Source organism: Antechinus flavipes, chromosome 3 (genome assembly GCF_016432865.1).
Source record: "Antechinus flavipes isolate AdamAnt ecotype Samford, QLD, Australia chromosome 3, AdamAnt_v2, whole genome shotgun sequence".
NCBI lineage: Eukaryota > Metazoa > Chordata > Mammalia > Dasyuromorphia > Dasyuridae > Antechinus > Antechinus flavipes.
Window position 1 is genome coordinate 249051249 of NC_067400.1, and position 12861 is coordinate 249064109.

The following is a 12861-nucleotide window of genomic DNA, read 5'->3' on the forward strand; positions in this document are numbered from 1 at the left end:
TTGGAATTAGGCAGACTCATCTTTAGGTGTTCAAACCTGGTCTCAGACACTGTGTATAGCCCTGAACAAACTCTTTTTGCCTCAGTTTCTTTTCTATAAAATGAGATGAAGAAGGAAATGGCAAATCACTCCCACATTTTTTTCCAAAAAAACCCCAAAAGGGTCAGAGAGAGCCAGACAAGACTGAAAAGGCTGAAAAACAAAAATCAGAGTTAATAAATACTCATGATTCAGGTCACCCAGAGCCTGACTGCATTCATATTTAATTATCAGTGTATTTGTCTCATTCCAAGATGGTAACAGTATGTATAGTCAGAAGATACCCTGTATGTGGATCATGGACTCAAAGTTAAAGCTGAAGATTCAAAGCATTCCTCCTTCTAAGTTCCTTCTGCATGTGGCACAATTAAGGGATGGATAAGTTGCTCCTTTTTCTTTCAAGCACGCTGTGTCTCAATTGCAGTAAAAGATTGTGCCTCAGGACTGGATCCTCACCTAATTTAGATGCTGCTTCCAGAAGAGTCTGCTATGAGCTCCAATTGCTGGAGCTCTGGGAGCTTCTCAACCTTTTGAAGCTCCCAAAGTCTTAAATTGCTCTCTTCCATCTTTGATCTTTATTTTTCATTCACCTAAATTTAGGAAAGAATAGAGATGAAAAGATAAAATGAAAGTGATAAAATACATCCTGTCAAGTCTGAAAACAAATGACCAAAAATTCACAGAGGTTATATTATCACTGTTAATTCTAAAAATATCAAAGACCTCACACTGGTTAACTCTAAGAAATAAAATAAAATAAAAACAAATTTTAAATAGGGCTAACAATGATAGCCCTATCATTAAGAAATAATGCTTTTTTATTTCTTAATAAATAATAATAAGAAGAAAGCTTTTTTTTAATAAGCTTTTTTTTATTCCATCAGAGGAGGGAAACTAGATGCTGGGGCCTTCTTCTAGAAGGAGACCTGCTTTAGGGTGGGCAAATTTCAGAACATAGAGCAATGATTATTCAGTGAGCTGTAAACCTGACACTGTGGGTAACAACAACATGAGACAAGTCTGATTCACAGCAGGGCTTTCATGACCAGGACACAGTCCTGCAGGTGCTTGCTGAGTTCAGGGACCACCTGGTGTTGGTGTGAAATAATTCTGGGATTTTGCTGTGGCTAAATTCATCCAGATGGTGAGCATAAAGGATTGTTGTTAAGCCAAGTGCAGGACTTGCTTGTTGAACTTTCCTTCTGGAAAACAGAGAGGAAAACTTGTCTTTAAATAAGAGACCAGTAAAAAGAGAGGGGTGGTCTTGGCATGGGGATCCTGAAAGTCTACAGGCATAGGGTAGCATATTGACACTCATTTGGTGCTCACTTTAAGTGTCCAGAAGGACACTAAGAAATAGAAGGTGCTTGCAAATATTCTGAAGTAGAAAAGGAAAGGACTTCTTCATCATATACTACTAGAAGCAAATTCACTCAGCCTCCACATGCATATTGCAACAGACAGAGCATATTGTGGATGCCATAAGAATAGGTCTCACTTGGCTAGTCCTGCCTCCCCCACAGCCATTACACAAAGAAAACAAATGCCTGTTACTCTTTATTTACAGTCTAAATGGACAAATATTAGAGTAGATTTCTTTTTTGTTTGACATGTCAATATAGACATTGTGATCATATCTGAGTGTAGGAAATTAAAATGTCTGTGTGGAATTTTAAATTGAAAAATGTTGCCAAAGTCTATTTGCTTTAAGGTTCGTGTCTAAGGAGAAGATTTAGTTAGTATCATATTTTATTCTATTAAATGTCCTTTAAATAAGATTGTGTACCTTCCTGTCTTCCTCCCTGCTCCAAATTATTAGAAATATTGGCCTTTAAAAGCCAGCATTTGAGGTAGGATGCCCTGAAAACTGGGTGAATAGCAATCCAATAAAAGGAAGATATGGTCTCTTTTTCCCTAGTCTCAATTCTCTAGACAGCAGGCATTTAAAAAAGCAAAAACAAAGCAAAAACTTGGATTCTTTCTTCTGTCCATTCAATAAACCCTTATTTCTAACTCTTTTGCTTAATTTTTCTTTTAAAATATGCTTGCTATAAGAATTACAAGGGAAGTTATATAATTAAAACCAACTATTTATAATAGCTAAGTGCTTAAATATCTAATAATTTAACAATCCTACATGGTGATTTCTTTTGTGAATATCTGCATAAGGGACCTTGTATAATCTAATTTTCTTGTCACATATCCCTTCCCCTAAGGATCTCATTTGGTGATTAGTTAATTTAATCAAAAGAATTAATAATGGATTCATGTCAAGTTCACTTAAAAAAAAGTCTCCAAAGACCTAACATTAAATGAGAAGCTGATGTGGAAATTTCAGGTAAAGTATCACACTGCTGGGGACAATAATTTTAGGGAAAGGAACCTTTTTGTTCCACATGAATCAATAAAGGAGTTCATTGGAGTTAAGCTGTATCTAAATTGATCACTTGTCAGAGACATCAAAGAATAGATTTCTATTTAGATATAGTAAGACTCGAAAACACTTGAGGTTTTTTATCATTCAGAGTTGCTATACTTCTTTAATATTGTACCACATGGTTGCCTGATTACCTTAGCAATAGGACCACCAGAGTTCCACAGTCAACATGGAGAGATTTTTCTAAAATTCATTCTCTGGGTTTTTGCCTTCCCAGTGCATGTGAATTAGTTAAAATCTGATCCAAAGAATCCAAATCCACTCATAAATGTGAGGAAGGAGGAAGACCTCCCATTAAGGAGTCTAATTAATGGACATGTCATTCCCTCACAAGCTGCTCTGTATGTCCTGAATAAAATAAAATAAAATGTCCCTAAAGAAAATCAAGTCAAGCCTGTGTGTATAAGCCACAAAGGGATAACAACCAGAAAAGTAGTACAAAAATTAAAAAAAAAAAAAGAAAGAAAAAAATCACACCTTTAGAACAGCAATGTAAATGGGGATAAAGGCAATTCTAGTCTAGTATTCCTATCTCTCAGAGGAAAACAGAGCAATCAGTGTCATGGCCTTTCCCTGATATTCCTTAGAATTAGATAAGCAGTTCCAAAGAGTTCAGTCAATCATCTCCCTGTTAGCAACTTTCCTCAGAGTTTTCCTTCCACTATGCTGTATATATCTTGTATGTACACACTTGTTTATATGTATTTCCCCCACAATTTCTTGAGTGCCTTGAGGATAGAGGCCTTCTTTGTATGCCCACTGCATATATGTTTGTTGATTGACTGACATTTAGACAATCCATTTGGATATATACATAATATATATGAGCAGATATAACCTAACAACCTTTCCAGTTTTATTTCATGATAGGGTTTTTAGAATACTTCATGTGCAATCAAATTGTACTACTAGCTATTTCCCATTTTTATCTTGTTTTCATAAAGTATTACATGTTATTCTTCATTCCTAGAATCAGACTCTCTTGGAGAACTCTAGCTATTGTATTTCTTCTATTTCAAAGCCCAAATTAGATACTACCTTCTTCATGACACCTTTAGTTATCTACCTTCTGCTACAAATAGGAAGTAATCTCTTCCTCTTAAAAAATTCTTTTGCCACTTTTTGTTAACCATTTCTATTTCAACCTTTTTTGATTTAATAACAATAATCATTAAATAATAAAAAATAACAATACATATTATTCAATTGGCAAGAGTTTATTTTGGTAAATACTATGTTTAAAGAATTGTGTTTAGTTATAGTTATTTGTGTAAGTGATCTTATTTTCATCAGAGAGATCATCTTAGTAGAAGAGATTATCTATTCTATTCAATTTTAAACTCTTTCAAAACAAGAACCTTGTGGATTTTCATCTTTGTATTCACTCTAACTACTATTATTGTTGTTTAATTGTTTCAGCTAACTGACTCTTGGTGATTCAATTTGGGATTTTCATGGCAATGATATGAAGTGGTTTGCCATTTCCTTCTCCAACTCATGTTACAGATGAAGAATTGAGGTAAACAAAGTTAAGTGACTTGATCAAGGTCACAAAGCTAGAAAGTGTCTGAGGTCAGATTTGAATTCAGGAAGATGAGTCTTCCTGATTTCAGACCCAGCACTCTATTTCCTGACCCTCTAGCTGCCATACTGTTGCTTTTCCTTCATTTTCAAAGAGGATTACGAAATCACAGAATAATGTCTTGACTGGTGTGTGGAATGGGTTGAACTGAGGCAAAGGAATAAGTTTTTGAACAAATAAATCATGCTTTCAGATTTAATGTTTCAGAAATTCATGGTTAAAGAAAAGGATCTTTGGGTAGGATATGAAGTACTAATTAGCTTAGATGCATAAATGTTATAGCCTATATTTCATGACGAAATAAGCTAAATCTGATATAGCATAATGGTCTTTATGACCTGGGATGCTTGACCTCCCTAGTTTTTAGATGTACAAACCAAAATCAAAATCCAATGAGTAGTCAAGAGGACATAGGTTCAAATTCTGATTCTATTATTCACTTCTTATATGACTTTGAGCAAGTCACTTTTACTCTCTGGGTTAAAGTTTCTTATGCAAAATTAAATTAAACGGATTTTTAAATGAAAAATAAGGATTGATGAAACATCTTCAACTTCTTTCTTCCACTCACATACATTAATAATAAAAGAAATGAAAGAAGATAGAGTAACAAAGAAATAAAGTAAACTCTACCCCCAAAGCCTCTTTTACACAGATTTTTTAAATGAGCCAAATTGAGTCCTAATGGGGAAAAACAAGAAATAGGTCATGGTGAGTTATCTTGCAGCTCAGGTTATCAATGGGATCTGTAAACACTGAACTGGTATGTGTACAGGAATACACAATGTGGAGCACTCCAGCAGAGAGATATAGTTGTGCAGAGAGCTGAGACCAGGGCTCAGACTCCTGGCAAGGTACAGGAAGAGATGACAACTAGAAGTTTTGTAACTATTACCTCATTGCCTGTCAAATGCAGGTTTCCGTCACTAACCTAAGGTGGTGGTTGTTCATTCTTCAGTTTCAAAGAGGACCAATGACAAAATGAGAGTGTTGTCTCAACTTGTGAGTGAAGTACAGAGCTGCACAAAGTCATCAGCTTCACACTCTCCTCCAGAGTCATTGAAATCTAGTGTGTGAACTTGGTCTTTTTAAATTAAGGTTCTTCCCAGATCTCAGTTTGTCTGAGGCAATGTCCTCGCAATGATTAAAAAACAGGTAGAACTGAGACAAAAGGTGGTCTCACAAAAGTCTCAATTTGGAAGGTTTCCTGGTCATAATAGAAAGCAATTACTAATTATATTCACTCTAGGCCATCAAAGTGAAATAATTCCATTTAAATCACAATGGGCTTTCCAAAACCTGTTTCTTCAGAATTGTACTTCAAAAAGTCATAAATGGATGAAAACTTTATAGGACAAAGAATAAGTTGTCCCAGGTTTTTGAGAAAAAAAAATGACAAATAAAGTGGTAAATAATCCACAGGGGGAAAAAATCAGATTACCAGTATTGAAAATAAAAAGTGAATTCATAACCAATGAAGATGAAATTAAAACAATTGTTAAGAGTTGTTTTGCCTCATTGCCTCATAGCAAAACCGATAATCTAAAAGAAATGGATGAATATTAACAAAAATGTAAATTATCCAGATTAACAGAAGAGAAACTAGAATTCTCATGCCACCCTATTTTTAAAAAAAAAATTTAATGAGCAAAAATGAGTTCCCTAAGGAAAAAAAAAATCCCACAAACCAGATGGATTTACAAGTGAATTTTATCAAACATTTAAGGAAAAATTAAGTCCAATACTAGATATACTAGTTGGAAAAATAGGTTAAGGGGCAGTCCTACCAAATTCTTTTTATGACACAAATATGGTTTTGCTATCAAAACCTGAGAGAGCAAAACCAAGACAAAATTATAAGCCTATTTTTCTACTGAATACTAATGTAAAAATTTTTAATGAAATATTAACAAGAAAATTATAGTAACTTCACAAAGATCACACTATGACCAAGTGGAATTTAAGACGGGAATGCAGGAGTGGTGCAGTTTAGGCAAACTATAATCATAATTAACCATATCAATAAGAAAAACAATAATTATATGATTATTTCCATAATTGGTAAAATACAACATCCATTTCAATTAAAAACACTAGAAAGCATGGGATTAATTGGGGCCTTTCTTAAAATGATAAGTAGCATCCATATAAAACCAAAAGCAAGTATTACCTATAATATTTTATTAGAAAATAGTAGCTATACTGTCTGTAGTGGCCAAAAAAAAAAAAAAAAAAAGATGAAGTTTAAGAGGATGCCCATGAATTGAGGAATCGCTGAACAAGTTGTGGTATATGCTTGAGATGGAATACTATTATGTGCTATAAGAAATAAAGAGAATAGTTTCAGAAAAACTGAAAAAAAGACTTATATGAACTGAAACAAGATGAAGTAAGCAAAACCAGAAGAACATTGTATACAATAACAGCAATATTATAATGATCAACTGTGGAAGACAACTATTCTAATCAAGAAAATGATCTGAGGCAATTCCAAAGGACTCATGATGAAAAATGCTATCCATCTCCAGAGAGGGAAATAACAAAGTCCAAATATAAATTAAAGTATATTTTTTTCATTTTACTTTTCTTGTTTTTATTTTACAACACAGCTAATATGTAAATGTTTTGTATGATTTTCTATAATGATATCATATTGCTAACCTCATTGGGTAGGAAAGGAGTCAGTGAAAAGGAGAGAGTTTGGATATCAAAATGTTTTTTTTAAAGGAATGTCAAAAATACGTATATAATAAATATATTTGAAAAAGAAAAAAATACCATCTATAATAATAAGACTAGAAAAAGACATTGATAAAGGCCTCATTTTTCAACAATGTAGGGAACTAAGCTAAAATTATAAAAATAAGAACCATTCTATCTGCCAAGGGAAAATCAGAAACTTTATGAGCAAAACTACAAAACACTTTTCACACAAATTAAATCTGATCTAACCAATTGGAAAAATATTAAATGTTCTTGGATTGGGCAAGCAAATATAATAAAGATGACAATATTACTTAAACTAATCTATTTGTTTAGTGCTATACCAATCAGACTCCCAAAAAACTACTTTAATGACCTAGAAAAAATAACAACAAAGTTCATATGGAAAAACAAAAGGTCAAGAATTTCAAGGGAATTAATGAAAAAAAATCAAATGAATGTGGCCTAGCTGTACCAGATCTAAAATTATATTATAGAGCAGCAGTTACCAAAACCATTTGGTATTGGCTAAGAAATAGAGTAGTTGATCAGTGGAATAGGTTAGGTTCAAAGGCCAAAATAGTCAATAACCTCAATACTCTAGTGTTTGACAAACCCGAGATCCCAGCTTTTGGGATAAGAACTTACTGTCTGACAAAAATTGCTGGGAAAATTGGAAACTAGTATGGCAGAAACTAGGCATTGACCCACACTTAACACTGTACACCAAGATAAGGTCAAAATGGGTTCATGACCTAGGCATAAAGAATGAGATTATAAATAAATTGGAAGAGCATAGGATAGTTTACCTCTCAGACCTGTGGAAGAGGGAGGAATTTATGACCAAAGAAGAACTAGAGATCATTATTGACCAAAAAATAAAAAATTTTGATTATATCAATTAAAAAGCTTTTGTACAAATAAAACTAATGTGGATAAGATTAGAAGGGAAGCAATAAACTGGGAAAACATTTTTACAGCTAAAGGTTCTGATAAAGGCCTCATCTCCAAAATATATAGAAAATTGACTCTAATTTATAAGAAATCAATCCATTCTCCAATTGACAAATGGTCAAAGGATATGAACAGACAATTCTCAGACAAAGAAATTGAAACTATTTCTAGCCATATGAAAAGATGCTCCAGAGAGCATTATTAATCAGAGAAATGCAAATTAAGACACTACATACCTGTCAGACTGGCTAGAAAGACAGGGAAAGAAAATGACAAATGTTAAAGAGGATGTGGGAAAAGTGGAATTGTGAACACATCCAGCCATTCTGGAGAGCAATTTGGAACTATGCTCAAAAAGTTATCAAACTGTGCATACTCTTTGATCCAGCAGTGTTACTACTGGGCTTATATCCCAAAGATATCATAAAGAAGTTAAAGGGACCTGTATGTGCAAGAATGTTTGTGGCAGCCCTGTCTGTAGTGGCTAGAAACTGGAAATTGAATAGATGCCCATCAATTGGAGAATGGCTGAATAAATTGTGGTATATGAATATTATGGAATATTATTGTTCGGTAAGAAATGACTCACAGGATGATTTCAGAAAGGCCTGGAGAGACTTACATGAACTGATGCTGAGTGAAACGAGCAGGGCCAGGAGACCAATATATACTTCAACAACAATATTATATGATGATCAATTCTGATGGACGCGGCCCTCTTCAGCAATGAGATGAACCAAATCAGTTCCAATGGAGCAGTAATGAACTGAACCAGCTACACCCAGCAAAAGAACTCTGGGAGATGACTAAGAACCATTACGTTGAATTCCCAATCCCTATACTTTTTCCCACCTGCATTTTGGATTTCCTTCATAGGCTAATTGTACAATATTTCAGAGTCCAATTCTTTTTGTACAGCAAAATAATGGTTTGGTCATGTATCCTTATTGTGTATCTAATTTATACTTTAATATATTTGACATCTACTGGTCAACCTGCCATCTAGGGGAGGGGGTGGGCGGAAGGAGGGGAAAAATTGGAACAAAAGGTTTGGCAATTGTCAAAGCTGTAAAATTACCCATACATATAACTTGTAAATAAAAAGCTATGGTAAAAAAAAAAAAAAAAGAACCATTCTCTAACTGATGGTCAAAGGATATAAACAGTTTTCAGATAAAGAAATCCAAGCTATCATTAGCCATATGAAAAAATGTTCTTAATCAATATTGACTCAGCAACTCTGAGGTATCACCTCACACTTATCAAATTTGCTAATATGACAAAAAAAAGAAATTGATAAATGATAGAGAGGATATGGAAAAACATGTGCCCTAATGCCCTGTTGGTAGAACTATGAACTGATCCCAACATTTTAAAGAACAATTTGCAACTATGCCCAAAGGGCTGTAAAACTCTACATACTCTTTGACTTAGCAATACCACTAAGTCTACATCCTAAAGAGAGAGAAAAAAACAAAGGAAAAGAACCTACATATACAAAATTTATAGCAATACTTTTTGTGATGACAAAGAATTGGAAATTGAGGGAATGGTTATCAATTGGGGAAGAGCTGAACAAGTTTTAGTATGATTGTGGTGGAATGCCATAAGAAATGATGAGCAAAGTAGTTTCAAAAAAACATGGGAAGATTTATATGAAGTTATACAAAGTGAAATGAGCAGAATCAAGGAACATGATAGACAATAACAGCAATATTATAACAATAATCATCTATGAAAGATTTAATTACTCTAATTAGTAAAATGATTCAGTTCAAGGATTCATGATGAATCTTCAGAGAGAGAATGGATGAATTCTGTGTGTGTGTGTGTGTGTGTGTGTGTGTGTGTATACATACATACACACACACACACACACACACAGAATTCATTCCATTCTCTATATGTATGTATATATATATATATATATATATATATATAAAGACTTTCAGTTTCTTTATTTTTGTTGCATTTTGGGGGCAACATAGCTAATTTGGAAATATATTTTGCATGACAACATATATAATTGAAATTATATTACTTGTTTTGTTAATGGATGTAGGAGAAGTAGGAAGGAGGGAGAGAATTTGGAACTTAATATTTTTTTAATAATAGATTTTTATTTTCAAAATACATACAAAAGTAGTTTTCAATAGTCACCCTTGAAAAATCCTGCGTTTCAAATTTTTCTCTCTCCTTCCACCTCTCCCCTTCCCCTAGACAACATATAATCTAAATAGGTTAAATATGTGCACTTCTTCTAAACATATTTCCACATTTATCATATTTCACAAGAAAAATCAGATCAAATAGAGAAAAAAAATGAAGAAACAAAAGCAAACAACAACAAATACTATGCTGTGATTCACATTCAATCCCCATAATTCTTTCTGAAAGCAGATGGCTCTCTTCATCCCAAGACCATTGGAACTGGCCTGAGTCACCACATTGTTGAAAAGAACCAATTCCATTACAGTTGATCATCACATAATCTTCTTGTTGCTATGTACGATGTTCTCTTGGTTCTACTCACTTGAACTTAATATTTTTAAAAATCAATGTTAAAGATGAATCAATCAATGGTGAGTTAAGATGAAAGCTAAAATAAATTTATGCAAGGATTCATGATTAGGTACTGCTGTCAAGCACTGAATCAATGCCTTCAGACAGAATTAATTACAGTTGTATTATTACAATCCAAGCACAAGCTCCACTGATTTATACAAATCATTGGGCTGAGAGCATTAGTTTTAGTAACCTTATAAAAATGTAAATATATTAGCAGCATAAAAAAATAGAATAGAAAAAAGGAAGCAGGAAAGAAAGATAAGGATATACATAGCTGGAAACAAGTAACAGAAGGTGGAAGATAAGGACACCTGCCAGCTAATCAAAACTAGAGCTGTAGCTTGTTTCCCAGCCTGAGTTATGCAGGTTTTATGACTTTTTAGCTTCCAGGAACAATGTCTGGAAACTCAAAATACTCTTGGGCAATGTCTTCTTATTATTGTAGTGATAGCAAAAAGTTGGAGCCAGACTTTCTTTCCCATCACTGTTTTTCTCTTTTCACATTGCCAGCAAGAATCCTGAGACAAATTATTTTGTCACATAATGTTATAGTCATTGTATAAATTGTTATCCTGGGTTTTCTCACTTTATTCTGCCTCATTTCAATCCTCCTGGGTTTTTCATGAAAAGTTAATGCCTCAAATTCCCCTGTAGTCCAGAGACAGTTCTGGAATTGGTACATGGACAAATGTGCCAAATGAAATTTAGTTGACTGATGATTTACTGATGATAAGGAGACTGTATCAATTTTAAAAGTTTAAAAGGTTAAAAATTGTCTCTTCTTCCTCTTGTCATCTGTATGTATCTCTGTCTCTCTTTCTTTTTCTCTGTCTCTCTGACTTGCAGCTCTCTGACTCTCTGACTTGTGCAGGCAAGTGAAACAGAGCTCTTGGGAACATCCTCCCAGATTCTGGGAAAGAGTGACTCTATTACCCATGACAGCAGAGCAGTCTCTGATCACTTCTTTTGCTTTTCATCTCTCTCTCTCACTATGAATGCTAATGAACTAGCATTTCTGACCTAGATGTTCCCACCCTTGGTGGCTATTTTGTGAATTCAATGCCAAAGCACCTAGGTCACTAAATCAGAGGTGGCTGTCAACAAGAATTTCCTGCATCAGAAAGGTATCTAAAGGTACAGTATCAAGGAATCAGCATAGAATTCAAGTCCAAGTGGAGGAAACACTCCTGAACAAAGGCAGAACCTATGTCAGCACCCAGATCCTGGTCTAGAAGGGTAATCCTTAGTAGTTTGTGGAGAGTGGGGAGAAAGAGGGATAAAACTACTGCATATATCAGTTCTAAATCCAGTCAAGAAATATAGATTGGGACCCAGTCATGGCTTTAACAGGCTTAAACGAACAGCGGCAATGCTCTTGTTCTGAGCCTGGCTACTGAAGCAGGGGAACGGCAGGACCCATTATATCATTGCTGCTCTATCATAAGTGAACACTGCTAGGTCCTAAGATAAAGCCCATTACTTGGCTCTGCTACAGGGGGCAGGACTAAGCACTGGGATAAAAGAGAAACGTTTGGGTGTCTACCATGGCAGCAATCTGCTCAATGGGGCAGCATAGGGGAGCATTACTCAAACCCATCATGGGTCTAAGACCTCAGCCAGCATCTGCACACAGGACCTATTTGACTTTCCTAGTCCCTGTTTCCTTTTTTCCTTTACATATTCTTTTCACTTTTTTGTGATTCACTTTATCTTATAAAAAAGAAGATATTTTCATCACAAATCAAGTGGGACTTGATCCATATTTGTTTTGTGGTGTAAATATTTATAAAATTCAGAAGTCTTGTTGATTTTTGGGTTGGAGGCTCATAATTTTGGCATACAGAATTAAAATAAACACCAAAAGGAACATACACTCACACATACACAAACACATCTACTATTCATAATATCTCTGTCTTATTATAGACCTCTATTTCTGTTTTCTGAGGAAAATACCTCAGTAATAGAAAAGATATTAAACTTTTATGTCTAACCTAGACATATATATGTGTGTGTATGTATACATACATATATATGTATATGAGCAACATATATACATATGAGCAACACAGTCTTATTATATGTGTATCAAGAATACTATTATTAATTTCCATTTCATCCCAACTGAGCTCATGATCCACAATATGTATATTAATGAAATGTAACTAGACAAAATAAATTCACATTTGCTTACACATGTACTTGTGAGCAGCAAATTCTTCTTGTGTGTAGATTCGCAGTATGTGAATTCAAACATATGCATTTACTACTGATTTAGCCTTCAGTAGCACAATTTTTTGTCAAAGGGAGAGTAGTGGGACCATCTCCTCGATATAAAGGACCTCCTCAATGTTTGACTGAAAATAGGACAATGAGAATTCAGACTTCAACAGTGTCTTGTCTCAGCACAGAGAGGGAGTGGAAACATATAAAACAGAGCTCAGTCCCTGACCCAGGGTGGGTAGCAGGTGATTCTAAGAGAGTAGGTAGCAGTATGGCCCCCCAGAAGCAGAGGCCTGCATAAGCAATAGTGGTCAGTTGACAGTGGGCAGAGCCATGGATTCTAGCATCAGTGATT

The 12861-nt window shown here is 34.5% G+C and overlaps 1 long non-coding RNA gene across 1 annotated transcript in view; it reads right to left on the reverse strand.

The window, feature by feature from the left end:
• Positions 1-250: 250 nt before the first annotated feature.
• Positions 251-12861, reverse strand: part of LOC127553832 (uncharacterized) — an 85355-nt gene continuing 72744 nt past the window's right edge. The window contains exon 2 of the long non-coding RNA XR_007951829.1: positions 251-629. This is a non-coding gene — a long non-coding RNA (uncharacterized LOC127553832). The remainder of the gene's footprint in view (positions 630-12861) is intronic.